We start from the raw sequence: 13,402 nt of genomic DNA, 5'->3' as shown, positions 1-13,402 counted from the left end.
GCAGAAGGAAGCAGGGGGCCTCCTGATGAAAGAGCACGGTCTGGTTTCTTCGTCTGGCAGACGGCAACAAAACGATGTTGTTCTTGTTCTGGAGAGTTCCCCAACCATGTAGAGAGTGGCACAGGGGAAGGAGCTGCAACATGATGCCTCTCCAACTGAGTGCAGCCTGGAGAGTAAAGCTTATAGTAGCAGCTGGGGCCATTAACTCTCTAATCTCCCCCTTTTCATTACAACGGAGTCGCTGAGCTTCATGTTACACCACTTGCCTGTGGCAGTATCCTGAAGAGATGAGACTCCACTGAGATTAAAGAAAGGGAAATTATTTGTTTGAAAATTAGTGGTTCAGACATACAGAATTTTGTGCAGAAGCACATCACTGCCCACTGCAATGGGCACAGGAGACCTGCTGTGAAACCCAGCGCTCCTATGGACACGGCATGCTGGGGCTGCCTGCCTTCTCCCTGCTCCAGCTTACCCTGGGGGAGGCAAACTCTGCCTCTGACTTTCTGGTATAGCCATGACCTGTGCTGGATCAGGCTTTTTTGGCTGCTGGGTGCTATCAAGTTGTCCAGATAGCTGCTTGCTGCCGCGGGGCTGCCTTGTAGTGGGGCAGAGACTGCAGACCCAGGGGCAGGGGGTTTCCCCTGCTGCAGTGCCCCAGCTCACAGGGCAGCTGGTGGGCAGCCAGGGCTGCAGTCAGCTCTGATCCTTCGCTCTTTTTTCTTTGCTACAAAAAGGGATGCTCTTCATCTTGCAGGCAAGGTGCCTGCTGGTGTGTGCGGCCCTGTTTCCCACATGTCCTCTTTTCAGCTCAAAAGGGTTTAGTTGCTGCCTTGTGATGTCCCAGCCTTGCCACAACCCCATGCATGGCCCATGAGTCAGCCACAATTGTCCCAGCCTGAGCAAACCTCCAAAGGTGGGACTTACCTACCCTCCTTGTTGTGCTTATGCTACTGCTCGTGGAACTGGCAGGTCAGAGGCAGCCTGGTGCAGTGTGTGCATGAGCAGTGGCACAAGAGAAGTGATGCCAAAGTGAGGCCAGGCAGGGAAAAACTGCCAGTCTAAGCAGCAGTGTGAGGTAGGGCTGGTTTCAGCAAAACCTCCCTGGGTTTCTTCTTCCATCACCATCCCATCATCACAGAGAATCTGTTGCAGGGGTGTGGACTCAGCACGTCCCTTTCCTGCTGGAGTTCAGAGGGGGTCCTCAGCAGAGACAGTTTGCTTTCCCTTCGCCCTCCTTTTGTGTGATCTTCCATCCAATTTTTTTGCCTTTTAAAGCAGATGGGAAAAACTGGGTTTAGAGGTCAATAACCCAGCTATGTCCGTACAGAGGCTGGTCAGTGAGGGGGGTGGAAATGGTCTCTCCCCCAGCCCTAGGGAGTCCCGGTTCCCCTCTGGGAATGGCATCGCAGGCAGGAATAAGCAAACGAGAAGAAATTGCCCTGACTTAGCAGGAGGTCATGCAGAAAGATCCATGCTGGCAGACGAGACAGTGTGCTAAAGATAACTGTTTGACAAGCTATATTTACTCTCCCTTTCTGGGAGGACTTACAGAGGATTTGGAGCATTGTGCTAATATAAGCCATCCAGTGCCTGCGGTGGAGGAAGCGCCTACTCCAGGCTTCTTTGCGCTTGTGTCTTTACAAGCCTTGAGAGGGGACACTGCTGAAAATAGCCTTGTCTCCTAATTGTATTCTTGGGAATGCTAATCAGCAGGCTTGTTCTTCCCACCAGCAGCAACTGGGCAGCAATACTGTGTGATCAAATGCAGCTGCTTCCCTCCCCACCACCACCATTTCTCTTGCCAGCAGCACTAGTTGTCCCTGCCCATGTTCCTTGCTAACCGGTACGGAAGGTGACCCATTTTGGAGGCTCAGAGCCAGGGAAAAGCCCATTGTCCATGTTTTCTGGGTGTTCTGGGAAACCTCCGGACTGTAGCTGGCTCTCTGCCTCGCAGAACTCCCCACCTAAACAAAGGCAATGGGGGGTAGTGCCGGACAAAGGGACAAAAGAGAGAATCCTTCTAAACAGTCATGACTTTTCAGCTGATACTCAGTAAGCTTTCCATCACACAGGAAAAGAGGCACTTGAGATTTTGAGTATGCAGTAACCATGACAAATACAGAAGTACAAAAACAGCTCTAGGCAGCTAGAAAGAACAATACCGAACAAACAAATTAGCCATCTGTACCATCTCCAGCTCCTGAAAGTAAACATAAACACAGACCCACACTGAAAAGGACTGTACTAATAATAAACCAATTAGCTCCATCAGCCCTTGGGAGGCGGCAGGGGGTGAGGGGCAGGTACCATAGGAGCAGCTTTCTCCCTGCCTCCCTTCAGGTTGGGTTTCTGGGCACACGAAAAACTCTTCTAAGGGTTGGGGAGTGAGATCAGATCACCAGGGTGCTCCCACTGTGAGTGACAGCGGGAGTGACACCATGGAAAATCTTCACCCTGGGGGGAGGGGAAGAGAATGTCCAGCATTCATATTTCAGAGACTTCCTTTCCCAAGCCCCGGCCAGTGAGGGTCTTGTGATCCTTCCTTTCTCTTCTTCAGGCGCAGCAGGGTGTTGGGAAGTTTATAAATACAAGCAACTGTTTGCTCTAATCCAGCTCTGACCATAGGGATAAGTAGTGCACCAGGCTCCTCTTTCCTTACTCCCAATTTATCCCTGATTGACTTGCCCAACCTGTGGCCACCATTCATAATGCTCAGCTTTCTTTGTTTCTTACTGATGTCTCCTTATATGCCAAACACCCACAGAGAGTTGCCTTAAAAAAAAATCATCCTCTTGAGATGCAGAGGCACCAGAGTGGTGCAGGGTGGGTGGGGGCAACAGTGCAGCCCTTTTGGGAGCTTTATTCCTCTCTGTTCTGCACAGTGGGTGTGTTACTCCAGAGAAAAGTGAAGACTAATGGGATTTGGAATAAACTACCTCTGTATTGTGGGAACCTGAACTCCTCCACAGTTTGAAGACCAAGACATTTGCCCTGTAAAGCGTATCTGTCATGTTGCCAAGAAAGGGTGCCAGACTCTCAGTGCTGCAAACCAGAGCTGTGCTCCTCACAGCCACCTCAGAGGTCAGTGTGCAGTGCTGCATCCCACCAGCTGGGAAAGGACAGTGATAGGACATGTCTCCATGGACACTTCTCAAGGGTCTGCTGACCACCTTTTGAGTCCCCTAGGCTGTCCCCAGCTCCTGTGACAGGTGCAAGGGCTGTGTGTGAACTGCTTTGCTCACCTCAGGGGGTATGAAGATGAGAAGCTATGTGAGGCATGCTTGCAAAGTCACATTGCCATCTCATTGCTGGTGAACTCTGCAGGCACGAAGGAATTTGCTGTTACTGTAAAGTTCTGCACTAGCCGTGCTTAATCACATCTCTTTGGGGAGGGCACAAGTGAGTGAAACTTGAGTTGGGGGCACAGATTAGGAGAGCAATGCAGACTGGAGGAGAAAACAAACACACCCATGAAAGGGTGGCCTAAAATCTGTCACTGTCAGAGAAAGAGCAACAGCCGCATCTGTCTAATAGCACATACCATTGGGGTAGGAACTCTTTACTGGTGCATGACCTTCAAGTCATTGCCAGGAATAGATTGTGGCTCAGATTTCAACCCTAAGTAAAGCATCATCTCCTGTCATGATTTGGATGCTGAGGCATTTCAGTTTCCAGAAACAAACAAAGCTCACAGGAGGCAGCCCAATGGTCCTGGCTGCTGCAGAGCCCAGCATGGCAGCACCTCCGGAAACAGCCGGGCTCTGCACTTTGGGCATGATTCAGGGCAAAGGGACTCGATGGGCTTCATTCCCCCTGCCGTTGCCTTTGTACATTGCGCCTGTGCATCGTCTTGCCCTCACTGAAGCTGATAATTTCTCCTAGCATGTAAGAAAAAAATCTTTTCAGTTCGTTCAAAGGACTGAGTATTTTGAACAGTGTAATTTGATTGTTGTCCCAGGCTCTTGCTGCTGGTGTCCATACCAGAGCTGTGTTTCTTTCCAAAGATCCCAAAACCCAACACCTGAAGGGAAGCACAATTTTGGAAGGGAGAAAGGCTTCCCTTCAATTTAGCAGAGATGCTTGATGGGTCCCAGGGGCCAAACAGCCTTCTGTTTTCCATGGCAGCTGTTACCTACAAACCAAATTAATCAAGTCTCCCGCTTTGACACCCTCTAACCTGTTTTATGATGGTGGCTGAGAAACATGGAATGCTTTGCACTAAATGGAAACAGCAGCCCAGTGAGTGGAGAGCAGTATCGGAGATGAGGGGATACAAGCCTCCTTGCAGGTGCCCTGCTAGCCAGGCCACAGCTACCAGCCTCACCCTGGGCACTGCTCCCCTCCTGCTTTCTGAGATGGCATCGTTGGAAGAAAACAAAGCACATCCTGTTCTGGCAGTAAGAGAAGAACCCTGCTCCCAGCAGGGTTTTCAACAGCACTTAGAAATGGGGTCCTGGCTCCCCTACCTCTGCAAACTAAGGTCTGGATTCACTTCCTCAGACCTAGCAGCCCACAGTGGGCTGCAATGACAAGGTCATGGCCACAAACAGCTTGTGTTCCTCCAGTGGTCTTTACATGTGCAGGCAGACAGCATGGGCATGAGGCCGAGAGAGGGAAGGGGTGAAAACAACACATGAAGGCCCGTGCACACTCTGCCTCTCACAGCCCAAAAGTTCCCAAACTAGCCTCAGGAAGAAAATGTTTTGCTAAACACCTGAAACGAGAGGTTTCCATTCAGTGAAAAGCCATGCCGGATACACACCCAGAACCTGGGGAACTAAAATGAGAATCAGGATGAGCTCTGGAGAGCACGTGCTGGTGGTGCAGGTGGAGACTACTGCTTTTAACTCCGGTACTGAAACCACTATACCTTCAGGAGTATTTTTTGTGTTTGTTTGAAATGTCACTTCAGCAGCCTCTGAGGAGAATATGCGCCTTTTGTTGGTGGCTGTCCCCACTCACTCTGCCTAGCAAACTCCAAATCGCAGGGGCACTACTCACCGCAGAGGTAGGATGGCTATACGGCAGCCTTTCAGAAGCAGAGGAGGAGAGAATATTTAGAGGGACTGTTTAACTTTCTAAAGACTGCCACCGTTAGTTGGCTTCACCCAGGTGAGGTGCATACTGCTGCTGTATAGACCCACCATTGCAGCCATTTCACAGAATCACAGAATTGTTGGGGTTGGAAGGGACCTCTGGTCCATCATCAAGTCCAACCCTGCTGCCAAGGCAGGGTCTCCTCAAGCAGGTGACACAGGAATGCATCCAGGTGGGTTTTGAATGTCTCCAGATAAGGAGATTCCACGAGCTACCAGGGCAGCGTCTTCCAGTGCTCTGCCACCCTCCACGTAAAGAAATTCTCCCTCACGTTGAGGTGGAACTTCCTGTGTTTCAGTTTATGGCCATTGCTCCATGCCCTGTCACTGGGCATCACTGAAGGGAGTCTGGCACCATCCTCTTGAAACCCACCTTTGAGATATTTATGTGCATTAATGAGCTTCCCTCTCAGCCTCTTCCAGACTAAACAGGCCCAGCTCCCACAGTCTCTCCTCATAAGAGACACTCCAGACCCCAAATCATCTTTGTGACCTCTGCTGGACCTTCTCCAGGAGCTCCTTGTCTTTGTTGTACTTGCCTTGGCTAATCAGGTGTAGCAAGGGAAGGCATATAGGAAACCATCAGGACAGACAGGAGAGGTTTTGCATTCACTGTGCATCACTATAAATGAGCACGAAGTGTGTGGCAGAAGTCCACCACGCCTCACAAAAGCCCAGCACAGCTGGGTGTAAGCATGCTTCTTCCAAGTTGCTAAGAGAAAGCTGGGCAAGAAAAGCCTAGTTGTGCCCTGTCACCCTGTCATTTTGCAGCACTGGAAGTGGTGGTGGGCAAGGATGCTGTTATCTGCTATGTCTCCTGCTGGCATTACGATGTTTAGCAAATCCTGGGATCTAGTTTTCTTCCAGCAGGTAACGGATGACCATGTAGGTGAAATCCAGCATAAATGGAGCTGGGAAGGAGACGTTTTGTACGAGGAGCCTGTGGCTGGCAGGAGATACAAGTGACACTTTAAGTCTGTAAGGATGTTGCGAAAGCTGACAGAGCACCAGCCTGGTACAGCTAAAGGAAAGTAAGGCCTTCGTAGGTTTAGGTCTAACATCCTACACAGACACACTAATGACTGTGGTGCTTTTTTTCCTTCTGAAAATATTGCATAGGATTGCTTGATTCCCAGTGGATTGGCAGAGAGCAGGGGAGGATTTTTTTGGCTCTTATTTTTGGGGAGCGGTGTTTATTTTAGAAGCCAACAGCACTTCTCTATAGTACTGTAAAAAAACCGAAAAAACTGATGCACTTGAAATTGCCTGAGCTACTGGAGCAGAAAACCTAATGCTGCTCCTAATGCTGCAAGGGAGCCTGCTCCTGGGCATTTTTGGAGCCTGAAACCCACAGCAGCCCTGCGCTGTAAGTGGCCAGAAGGAGCTTTTGTGTGCACGGTAACTGTCAGACAGACAGGGTTCAATTTATTACCACATCCAACAGGTATGGCAGATGCCCTGCAAACCCATGAGATAATTCCTGATGGTTAATGCTCTCCCCTAATTCCTGCCCAGTCACAGTCCATATCTATACATTTGGATGAAGAGGCGCTGTGTATTCAGGATTTTCAAACCTTGTATCTCCTGCATTCATGCCTTCTAAGAGATCCTCTCTTACAGCAATACACATAAATAGGGCAGATTTGTCCCCTCCTCGGGTCTGCTTTCTTCAGAATAAAAGAAGTGCAATCAGGAGTACTGAGAGGGTTTCTGCGGCATGGCAAGGAAAATTCTTCAGTTTACAGATCATTACAAAGCTTCTGAAAATTAAACTATTTTTCATATGTAATGAACTGTGCATGTCCTGTGCAGCAATAAAAATATCAAAAGTAGTACTAAGAGCTAATGTGAGCCATAAATACTAACTTGTATTTGTAATATTTTCATAGGGCCATTATAACTAAAATATAAATGGAGTTTTTATTTTAAACATTTAATATTAATCAAATGGTTATGAAAGTACATAACAAACAACTGTGACATACTCATGGCCTAAATAATAAAAATTAAATGGGTGATGAATTCTTGTGAAAATTTAATTTGCAAAAGAAAGAACATTGCATTAATAAGACATAATTATATCATCAAATATTTACCATTATTTGCTGGAATCCATTTCATTTTTATTTTACACAATAAAACAGTGGCTACATAAAGCAGCAGGCTGGGCCCCATCCAAACACTTTTTGTCCCCCCAGGTCGAGCAGGCAATATGCTTTTAACTCAGGTTTTGCTGCTTTGTTTCACTGCTTTCCTCTAACAGCTCCAAACGCTGTGTTTAGAATCCTGACATCTCTTTTGTTACTCACTCCACACCAGTAAATTATTTCAACCCACATCTCTATAGAGAATAAATAAAGTGGTTCCAAATTCCTTTGCAGACCTGGGTCAGTGGGTGAACAACACTGGCTGTCTGCTGGGTGCTGTCACACAGCAGCCACCCTCACTTCTTCGAGGAACACTGGTGTTTCCCACCACAGAAGCAGTGAGAGGACAAAATCAAGCTGAGACTGTCAAGCTGATGTCCCCTTCCAGCCAGCAGCTCGACTGAGGCTGCTGTCAGGGGTGTGTTTAGCAGAGGGTGACACCCTCTGCCATACTGTTGGCCGTACCCCTGCACTCTGTGTTTTATTCCTAGCCATGTGCTATAGTGTATTTCCTGCCTACAGGTCTGCTGGCTGAAAGGATTAGGACCTTTCCTAAGATGCTCCTGCAGAGGTATAGGATCCTGATGGGATTTCCATGCAAACAAGGCATGCCCTGAGCATCTGTCAGGATGTGAGGAAAGGACAGCCGAGGTTGGAGCACCGTTCTTTTGAACCAAAGCTCTATGTTCCAGGATGGTTGTTTTTCTATCAGGTTTTGCAAGACACAGTTGCTGCCACCCAGTTTTGTGTTGCACTTGTTTTAGACAGCCTTTGCTCAGCTCAGCCAATGCTGAGAGACTCAGAGGGTTCTTCGGGGTTTTTTAGGTTAATTTGGAAACTTCACTGATTATACACCTGCCAGCATAATTTACACCTCTGAGGATTGGATTGATTAGAGAATCAGTGTGAATGATTTATTTTATTCATTGAAGGCAGGGCTATGAGTGTGCTGCAACCTGCGACTGAACTGATATTTCCTTTAATTGTTCAGCTGGGTCCCTGGCAAGCATGAGCTGAAGCTGCACAAACTTGTTCAGTAAACATTTCTAGCAGCCCGACCTTCAGCAGTCCTGCTGAGCCAAACCAATCCCCTCTTGTCTTCTAGCTACAAGCTTGTGCTTCAACACCGCTGTGGGTGCACACTGCACATGGGAGCAGCTTTTGACTTTGGCTGGAGGCAAATTTAAGTCAGACATGAGGGCCTAATGCCTGATGCTGGCAGCAACAAGAGGCTGAGCATGGGACAATGTGCATTATCCCCTGTTTTCAGGGTCCTGCTGTTATCCAGGTGCCACCCAGGTGGCAAGCCCATGTCTTTTCTGTCTCGTGGGTAAGAGTGCTCACTGTCCTGGTACCTGGAGAGATTGAAGGCAAGGGAGAGCAGCAAGCAAGAAGACAGTGCTGGATGCTGCTGCTATTATTTATATTGTTAATGAGGAGCATAATGGAATAGAAAGCACACTTTAAAATATGTGAGTTCCTCCAGGTGGGGATGCACAATTTGCAAGCACTTTGAAGGGCTAGAAGTCAAAGTAGTCTTGGCAAATGGGAGTAACGGTCTGAGATCAATAAACCGAAATTCAATACAGGGGAGTGCTCAGCACACATTTAGAAGGAGGACTCAAACACATAATGATGCTGTGGGGAAGCGCCAGGCTGGCAGCAGCAGAGCAGGGTGGGTCTGGGTGAGCGGGAAGGCAGAAGATGGAGGTCTGGAATGGGGAAGGGGCCAAGAGGGAGGTACCAGAGGTCATGCCAGATGTGAGTCTGGGGAAATCACTATTTCTCCCTCATCAGGACTTAGCCAGGCAGAGAACAGCATCCCGCTGATCCAGGGATGATGCAAGTGGGCATGGAACAGAGAGGGGCATGGTGGTTGGCTGGAAGGCCTGGCTTACAGGGAGAGATTAAAAGAATTGGTTTGTTCAGGGTGGAGGACTAGAGGATGAGGGCAGATGTGGTAGCATGTCAAATATCTAAGTCATTAGACCAACTAGTCTTCAGGTAGGCAGAGAAGCTGAGCTCTTTCTCAGTCAGAGTGAGCTGGGTTACAGCTAGAGAAAAACATGCTGTAACCAGCAAGTGAGGTGAGCCCTGGCTGAGGGCTGTTCCTGTCCCCAAAGATATTTTAAAAAGGTTAAGCACATATCAGTCAGGGATATCAGCTAGAAAAGGAGGGAAAGGGAGGGGAAGGGGGGCTGGATGGTCTCTTGAGCCATACATGTCCACGACTGCAGTGATTCAGATTGGGACAGTGCCCAAAATGTGTCTGGTGAATTCCACACGTGCCCAGAGTGACTCCTTATGTTGTCCTAAAATGGTCCTTGATTTTAGCAGAGAGGTCATACCTCCCATAAAATGTGATATTTAGAGCATCAACAGCACTTGTATCCCCAAAGGCATGGGCCAGATTTTTCATATTTGAAATTATTTTCTGCAACCCTACATCAAGCCTGGCTGAATTTTACACTCATTCAGATCAAAGTTTCTCTACTGGCATGACTACAATGCTGGCAGTGCCAAAGCTAACATATAAGACAAATTAAATGATAAGTCACATGAAATATTGTTTCATCTATATCCAACACTAATACTGTGAGATGTAGAACCGTAACCTCCTTCCTTAAAAATAAAATGAGAAGTGCCAAAAGAGAGGTGCCAGGAAGAAAGCAGAAGCAATTCAGCATTGTGCTGGGCATTAGCTTAACTAGGAAATGGGGGTGAGGTTAAGGAGAGATAAGCTGATGTGCAGAATAATTCAAGTTAGCCAGTGATATAACAAAAAAAGGCTACTGTTTCAGGCACGGTCTGGTTAATCATCATGAGGATTAGGTACAATAGACTCAGGGATGTTGGAGCAAGAAGACTGCATTTAGACCAGGAAAGAAAATGTTTTCAGGTGTTGTTATTTCAGGCTCAGCTAAATTCACTCACCTTTTCTACCCTTCTTCGTAAATGTGCCCTATGGGACTTTCAGCAGCCTGAGCTGTGCTGTGTTGGGTAACCTTCGTCTTCTCCCCCTAGAAGATGGATCAGAAGTAGCGCACATACGTCAGTACAGTTCACTATTTACTGTATATTTAAAGACTCAGATCTTCTGGTAGGAAAGATAGCTCAAACAGAGGGAAGAGTGCACATCGTGATTGCACAGTAAAAAAACCCAAACCAGAAAGAAAATCAGGTTTTGCCACCAGTTTTCCTTGCTGTAAGCCCCCTCTGCCTGCCGCTAGGTGGTAACTCCCTGGCTCGCTCGTGTTTCTTGTCGTCCACCATGGTCCCTGTGCTATTTCTTGCTCTGTTTCCCCAGTTGGCTGGCTTGTGCACCAGTGCCTTTTATGGCAGGGCGGGCGAGGCCAGTGCTTCAGCTGTGCCCCCAGCCTCTCGCCGCTGCCCCCAGCCCGCCTGTGCTCCTGGGACAGGCAGTGGGGCACAGGGAGGGTATATTTAGCTCACCAAGGAGGGGGGCTACAGCATGACATCAGTCTGGCTTGCTCCTTGCAGCCAGGCCACACTCCACCGCCTGCCCTACACCCTTGGCATCAGTGCCTGGTGCCGCCCCGGTCACCCGCTCCCGCTCTGGCCTGCTGACGCAGGGCCCCGCCAGACTGCGAAAACAAATGGCTGAGTGCCCACGTGCTCCGCTGTGCACAGGGCAAAAGCCAGGGCAGGCCCTGTCACTCACCCACCGCTGCTTTGGCAGCACCGGTGGGTGCCAGCGCGGGTTGGGAACTTCAGTTCCTGCCTATCTCCAGTGACAGGCCCCGGTGCCGCCGACACGTTCTGGCTGAGCGCGGCATTTATCGATAGTTATTCCAGGGCTGGGAGTGGGCTCAAAGTTCTGCAGTCACCAGAAACACACATTCCTCTGGGTTTATCCTTTCAACTTCACTGTGAGCAGCGTGACAGGAATAGTGATTTCAGCCCCTCTGCTGTGGTGAGCTCTGGGCACCCACCTCTTGGCGCAAGGCAAATGAGCCCCAGCTTGTTTCAACTCCCCAGGATGGAGGTTTTCCCCTCTGTTTGGCAGCCAGGAGCGATGTCTGACAGCCAGAATTTTTCCCTGCCTGGAATCAGGGCTTCAGCAGATGTTATGGGTATCTACTGGTCCTTAACTACAAAAGGGGTCTGGCCCTTCCAAAGGAGCTGAACGCAGGCAGTGAAATGTATACTTTGTATTTTTGAGATTAATGAGGCTTCATTCACATGTGACACAGATGGCTGGATTTTTGGCAGTGCTGAGCACCTATGACTACCACCACATTCACTCAAAACATGTTGGCACACAGAGCTCTGGAAAATTAGGCCACGTTTCTCCAGTGCAAAAGGCTTGTTGATGTGTGGGATATCAAATGTGTAAAATTATTTTCACTCTGCTTCTTAATAACAATAAAAGGATGAGTCATAATTACTTTCTGAGAATATTAAAATCCTAGACATGATGCTTCTTACACTGTACAGTGAATCTCTACAGCACAATGTATTAAATGCTCTCCTTTATTACAGAATAGTGATGTCTAATAACTCCCAAGCTCAAGTGTCACTGCAGTATTTATAATTCACATCTGTAATAACATTTTCCCATTTAGCAGTCTGGGGCAGGTGCCACAATGTGTTGTACAGCACGGGTGCAAATAATGAGATAGGGTGATGTCATTGAATAGCATTCCTCCTAAGGGATCTAAAAATACTCTCTCTTTCTCACCTTTCATCATTGCCTGCTTCTTCCCGCCTGATGCTTTTGCACCCGTTTCCATGGTAACAGCTTCTATTGTAGCCCAGACCCTCATGCAGATGTTGTCATTGATCCAACACCTTGCGGCAGCTTTGATGGCGCATTGTCTTCTTGTTTCCCGCTCTCCTGTCTCTGTTCTCCCCCAGAAAGGATGGGTTGGGATGCTTCCTCCTGCTCAGGGCCTTTGATCTGAAGGAGGAGAAGGGAGAAAGTTATTGATTCAGCTTTATTACCAATTGTAATCCTTCCTGGAGGGTTTTCTGAGAGCTGAAATAATATGCCATGGAACCAGTTACAGGTTTGCTTGTGTGGCTGTTAAAATGGGTGCCTTAACAAAAAAAACCCCAATAGAGGAGTCAAGAATGATTAGCATTGGGAGACCAAAATTAAAACCTCTCTCTGACAGGGCATGGAAAACTGCTTCACTGGGGGATGCTGCTGCTTTACTGCCTGTGCAGTCTGATCAGAGGCGTTTTTTTTTTTTTTGGCCACTTTCTTTCTTCTGCTTTTTTTCCCCTGCTAAGCGCCTAGGGAAGTTTCCACATTTTGGCTGTGTTCATTGTTCAGGCTCTCCCCACCCAGGCTTGTCACTCCAGCTTGGCTTCAAGGGAAAGAGAGGGAGGCAGCAGAGCTGTGCTAGAAAAGCTGCACCATGGATTAATGCTGAAATGAAATGTAGCTGTAAGGAAAAAAGGCAGAGAACAAGGAAATTCTGCTTAATCACCTATTGTCTGCAGTTGTTTTGCATTCTTCACCTGTCACTCCTTGCTGGCGTTGGACGTTTTTCTCCTGATGATGAGAACCTGACAGACAGATGGTAATGAATGTGTAACTGAAAACCTGGTCTTCTGCATCTGCATTATTTATTCACCTAAAGCAGGAGCTGCTCTATATTTAGTGTATGATGTCAGCGGCTTGTTTGCATCCCTAGAAATTGGCAGGGAGCCACATCTCACATGACATATGAAATCACTGATAAATGCTTCTTTTCACTGAAAGAAAAACAGCTTAATAAATGTGGCTCTTTTCTGCTTTCATCTCTTCCCTCCCCACCACGCTCCCTTCCCCTTCTGGGATTTGTGTCTCTCCGTGGCAGAGCTCAGCAGCATCTGTGAAGTGGAAATGAGCAGGCAGTACTGCAGATCAAAATGAGGCCGTGGGTAAGCTCGGGAAGTTGCTGCCCTCCCAAGCCCCCCTCTGCTCCCCCCTCTGAAGTCCTGGGGCTCTGCCAAAGAACTAGCCAAGCTGGGTGGAAAGGAAAAAAGGGAGAGAGGGAGAGCCTCCTCCTCCACCCAGCACAGGCTTTGTGGGGATGCTGGTATTCCTGGTATGTAATGAGTTTCAGTTGGGTTTTAGCAGGCAGGGAGTAGGGGGACAGGCCAGGGTCCCACGTGCATTGCTCGGTGCAGGAATGGGACTGTGAT

The 13,402-nt window shown here is 48.3% G+C and overlaps 1 long non-coding RNA gene across 1 annotated transcript; it reads right to left on the bottom strand.

Moving 5' to 3' along the window:
- Nucleotides 1-6,977: 6,977 nt before the first annotated feature.
- LOC121663230 lies at nucleotides 6,978-12,839 on the bottom strand. The gene is made up of 3 exons (XR_006015573.1): nucleotides 12,703-12,839; nucleotides 11,949-12,167; nucleotides 6,978-10,266 (listed from the first exon to the last, which is right to left on the bottom strand). It is a non-coding gene; the product is annotated as an uncharacterized LOC121663230 (long non-coding RNA).
- Nucleotides 12,840-13,402: the final 563 nt, after the last annotated feature.

The sequence above is a fragment of the Corvus kubaryi genome, unplaced genomic scaffold, assembly GCF_017639235.1.
Source record: "Corvus kubaryi isolate FWS band 111438036 unplaced genomic scaffold, C.kubaryi_AGA036_p1.0 37266, whole genome shotgun sequence".
NCBI lineage: Eukaryota > Metazoa > Chordata > Aves > Passeriformes > Corvidae > Corvus > Corvus kubaryi.
The sequence above is the reverse complement of the archived record's forward strand: the minus strand, read 5'-3'. Positions and strand labels throughout refer to the sequence as shown.